The sequence below is a fragment of the Papio anubis genome, chromosome 16 (assembly GCF_008728515.1).
Source record: "Papio anubis isolate 15944 chromosome 16, Panubis1.0, whole genome shotgun sequence".
Classification (NCBI taxonomy): domain Eukaryota; kingdom Metazoa; phylum Chordata; class Mammalia; order Primates; family Cercopithecidae; genus Papio; species Papio anubis.
In genome coordinates, this window is record NC_044991.1 from 83974699 (window position 1) to 83979876 (window position 5178).

At 46.9% G+C, this 5178-nt stretch overlaps 1 non-coding gene across 1 annotated transcript; it reads right to left on the reverse strand.

Moving 5' to 3' along the window:
- Positions 1-185: 185 nt before the first annotated feature.
- Positions 186-292, reverse strand: LOC116270938. The gene has a single exon (XR_004179233.1). It is a non-coding gene; the product is annotated as a U6 spliceosomal RNA (small nuclear RNA).
- Positions 293-5178: the final 4886 nt, after the last annotated feature.

The following is a 5178-nucleotide window of genomic DNA, read 5'->3' on the forward strand; positions in this document are numbered from 1 at the left end:
AATAATAATAATAATCTTATTATTAACTATAGTCTCCATGCAGTACCACTTGATCACTTGAACTTATTCCTCCTCTGTAACTGAAAATTTGTATCCTTAGACCACCCCCTGGCGATCACCATTCTCCCCTCTGCTTCCATGAATTCCCTGGTCCAGGAATTTTTTTATATTTTTTTATTATTAAAAAAATTATGGAACATTTCACAGATTTGCACGTCATCCTTGTGCAGGGGACATGCTAATCTTCTCTGTATCATTCCAAATCTAGTGTATGTGCTGCCGGAGCGAGCGCAGTCCCTGGAATTTTGGAAGCTTATGTGACTCTTCGTGTTTCCCCTGGTGGTGTCTGCCTTCACAAGCCTAGAAGGGCCTTCAGGGGAATAGGTTTGAGGGCCCGTAGCCACAGCGGGACAGTTGAAGGAATATTCAGAGCGAAGCAGATGACACGGAATTTACAGGGTGAATGAGATGGCCTCTGGCTTCACAGAAGCTGTGTCAGTTACTCGGCAATGCAGCCTGGGAGGTAGAGAGCCCTCTGTCTTGTCTTAATTTTTATAAGGGTCTCTGAGCCACTCATTATGTGCAGAAAGAGCCCTGGGCAGAATCCTGGACTCTGGCAGGGCTGCCTGCTCACCATGGAGCCTAGTTTCCTCCTTGGTAAAATGAAAGAATGAGCCAGGATCGCCTCCTCGGACCCCTAACTGCTCATGACATATGGCTTTAAATATGGCTCTAAACATCACTCCCCGGGGAGCCCTTTCTAGGTATCTCAGGCCAGAGTCCTCAAAGGAAAGACACAAAGATTTGACCATATGAACATTAACAATCCTTGGACGTCAGGAAACACCACAAATAAAATTAAAAGACAAAGAACAAACTAGGAACAAAATTTTCAACAATTAGGTCATTCCACCTCCTGACTCAGCCAATGGATGGATGATTCCTGACTTTCCTCCCCCAGAGGGGTGGGGAGGGTACAAGGTGACTTGGGAAGACACCCAGCTTGGGGCACAGGAAAGTGCTCAGTCGAGGCGTTTCATTTTCTTAAATGAATGAATGAGTGAACGAATGATGAAACCTGCATCCTAGGTACTGTGTGTATCTTCCTTTGAATTTTGCCCCATTTATTTTTATTTTTATTTTCATTATTATTATTTTTGAGACGGAGTCTCCCTCTATCACCTAAGCTGGAGTGTGGTGGCACGATCTCAGTTCACTGTAACCTCCACTTCCCACAGTCAAGCGATTCTCCTGCTTCAGCCTCCCAAGTAGTCGGGACTACAGGTGCCTGCCACCGCACCTGGCTAATTTTTGTATTTTTAGTAGAGACGGGGTTTCACCATGTTGGCCAGGCTGGTCTCGAACTCTCGACCTCAGGTGATCCACCTGCCTCAGCCTCCCAAAAGTGCTGGGATTACAGGCGTGAGCCACAACACCTGGCCTATTTTTATTTTTATTTATTTAGTTTTTAGATGGAGTCTTGCTCTGTCGCCCAGGCTGGAGTGCAGTGGCGCAATCTCGGCTGATTGCAGCTTGCACCTTCCGTTTCAGGTGATTCTCCTGCTGCAGGCTCCTGAGTAGCTGGGATTACAGGCACCGCTACCACACCCGGCTAATTTTTTTGTATTTTTAGTTGAGACAGGGTTTCACCATGTTGGCCAGGCTGGTCTCGAACTCCTGACCTCAAGTGATCCACCTGCCTCAGCCTCCCAAAGTGCTGGGATTACAGGCGTGAGCCACCACGCCCTGCCACTGAATTCCGCCCTATTTAAATGAAGAGAAGACAGATCCCTGACCACACAGAGAAAGTGGTTTTGCGTCTGTTGCTTACTGTGGGGTTGGCGCTCTGGAACGTCTCAGCCTCCTCTGAGTTCATCTGGAAAACGGGTTTAAAAATTCTTACTTCCCTGCCTCCTGCCTCCTCCCTAGAAGGGACGTCAGTTCTGATGAATCAGAGCCTCGGTATTTTGGCTCAGCCGTTGTTTTGACAATAAGAATGATTAAACAGATAGTTTATTTATTTTACTCTTTTCTTTTGTACCCACATCTCCGGAAGAGCTGTGTTCATAGGTGTGGAGACAAGAAAAGAGCTTTCTGACGAGTCAGAAGCTGGTCATGGGAAGAAAATGAGGGCATCTCCTAGGTAAAGAAGTTTTTATTTTCTCACAGGGTTTCTTCTCACTTTAAACTGGTTCTTTTGTGTTCTTACTTAGCCAGGAATGTCTGGAAGTCAACACTCCAGCTGCTGAAATCCAGAACTCAGAAAAGATGCACATAAATAGACTTTGGTTGCAGCATGAAATATTGGGTTAGACATCAAGGGGGACTTCCTAGTCAATGAGGTTGTGTAGGCAGAGGAAGAAATGGAGGAAAATCATTACATCTTCTACGCTGTGGGAAAGGTGGTTTTCTGGGAGGCACTCCAGTGCCTTTGGATGAAACCTTGCGCCACGTTCCTGGAGGCCTGGGTGGTGGCAATGAAAGGATGAAGTCAATGCAGCCCTGTTGGAAGGCTACTGGGGACAATGCAGCACCGCTCTCCCATTTTACAACTGCAGAAACTGAGGCGGGATCCTGCAACAAATATTTACAGAAGGCCCGTGCATGCCAGCCTTATTCTGAGTTCTGAGGACACCGCAGTGAGGGAGGTAGAGTACTAGCAAACAAGGTCATGAATATAGAATGTGATATTGTGCGATGATGGGGCTGGACAAGGAAGTGAGGGGTAGGGAGGGATGGAAACTGTTGAAGGATAGTCAGGGAGGCCTCTTTGAGGCAGGGTCATGTGAGATGAAATGACTCGCTAGGGTCATTTAGACCCCAGATACGATTGAGTCTGCTTCCCTGGCTCCCAGTCCAGGGTTCCTCCAGGGTGTTTTTGGGCCCAAGTAACAGAAAACCCAACTCAAAAAGCCTTACGCCAAGAAAACTGTGTGTGTCTGAAAAATCCGAGGGTAGAGCTTGTTTCAGGAATGTCTTGATCCAGGATCTCAAATCACATTGCCAAGCCCTCCCCTCTCTTATGTCTCTGCCTCTTCCACAGGGGTTCGAACTCCCAGGCTCCCTGTGGGAGCAGGCAGGTGACAGTGTTTCCAGGCCCACGGCTCCCAGGTTCAAGCTGGCAAGAAAGAGCTGCTCCATCCCCATCCATTTGAACGGAAGTGCTGGGCCTGACTCCCTCAGCCGGGTGTGGGTAACAGACCCTCTTTCTGAACCAATGGGAATAGCTGGGGGATGTTCTGCATGGACTGGCCAGGCTGTGTCCCAGGCCCATCCTGGAGCCCTGGGCTGGGGGAGGGAGGGAGCACCCCCAGGTGAGGTTTGAGCCTTGTTAGCAAAGGAGGAAGGATGATTCCGGCCGGCCCCAACCTAGCCATGAAAAGTGCTGCCTGGCCCCCTCTCTCTACTGTGTCCATATCCGTCATTTCCCCAGGCTTTACTGAGCGCCTGCTGTATGCGTCCATCTCTGTTTCCCAGAGCTTAGACTTCAAGGTATAGGAATTGTTTTGCTTTCATTTTTTTTAATCCTCCAAGATCTTCCAGTCTACTTGAAGAAACAAAAGCCACATCCTGTTTTTTATCCTGTCTTTTTGTGGCTTGCTCATGGCATGAATTTTCTAGCTGTCAACAAAGGGAGGGGCGCTTTTGGGCTGGAGGAGTCAAGAGGGGTTCAGGAAAAAGGAGGGCTTTTGATGCATTTTCTTTCCTTCTTTTCTTTCTTTCTTTCTTTCTTTCTTTCTTTCTTTCTTTCTTTCTTTCTCTCTCTCTTTCTCTCTTTCTCTCTTTCTCTCTTTCTTCTTTCCCTCCCTCCTTCCTTCCTTCCTTCCTTCTTTCCTTCTCTCTCTTTCTCCTTCCTTCCTTCCTTCCCTTTCTTTCTTCCTTCCTTCCTTCCCTTTCTTTCTTCCTTCCTTCCTTCCCTTTCTTTCTTCCTTCCCTTCCTTCTTTTTTCTTTCTTTCTTTCTTTCTTTCTCTCTCTTTCTTTCTTTCTTTCTTTCTTTCTTTCTTTCTTTCTCTCTCTCTCTCTNTTCATGCTTCGTTCCAGTTACGTATTGCTAGAGTCTCACACGTACCTGGGCTGGAGTGCAGTGGTGTGATCTTGGCTCACTGCAACCTGCCTCTGCCTCCACTGGGTTCAAGTGATTCTCCTGCATCAGCCTCGCAGTAGCAGGATTGGGCATCGCTACCGCAGCTAATTTTTGTATTTTTAGTAGGGGCGGTTTCACCATGTTGGCCAGGCTGGTCTTGAACTCCTGACCTCGTGAGTTGCCCACCTCAGCCTCCCAAAGTGTTGAGATTACAGGCGTGAGCCACCACACCTGGCTCAGTGCATTTTCAAGGGTGGCTTATATCAGAAAAAGGTTTGATGGAGGATAGAATTTGATAGTGCATGCAGGCTATGGTGAGTGGGACACACATCATGTGATTATGGCTTTTTGGGATGTATGGTTAAAATGTGTGTAATACTTGAACCACTGAGGTTTATAAGATTATAAGGCAGGACACAGGCACGTGTTTATCTTAGTAGTCAGGTATTTATTCCAAATGTATGTTAGAAGCAACTGTGTTATTAACTTATCAGACCTGGATAACATTGTTCAGGATGAAACTAAAATTAACAAAAAATAAAAGTGGGAGGGAGTCCATTTAAACAAATATCATAAATATAGGTGGTAGCAGACATGGCAAAAATGTTGTTATGAGAATGAGTAAGGCCAGGCGCAATTACTCACAGCTGTAATCTCAGCACCTTAGGAGGCCAAGACAGGCAGATTGCTTGAGGTCAGGAGTTTGAGACCAGCCTGGCCAACATGGTGAAACCCTGTCTCTACTAAAAATACAAAAATTAGCTGGGCGTGGTGGCGCATGCCTGTAATCTCAGCTACTCGGGAGGCTGAGGCAGGAGAATCACTTGAACCCAGGAGGCGGAGGTTGCAGTGAACAGAGATCCCACCACTGCACTCCAGCCTTGGTGACAGAGCAAGACTCCATCTCAAAAAAAAAAAAAAAAAAAAAGAGTAAGGTTTGGGAAATGCTGGTCTAGCCCTCGGATTCTAGAAGCAGAAAGACATGGATTCAAATCTCAGACCCACCCCACAGGCACAGTGAAGCTTTGGGCCAACTGCCACACCTTTCTAGCCCTCAGTTTTCTGACCAGTAAAATGGGGCTGAGAATAGGAT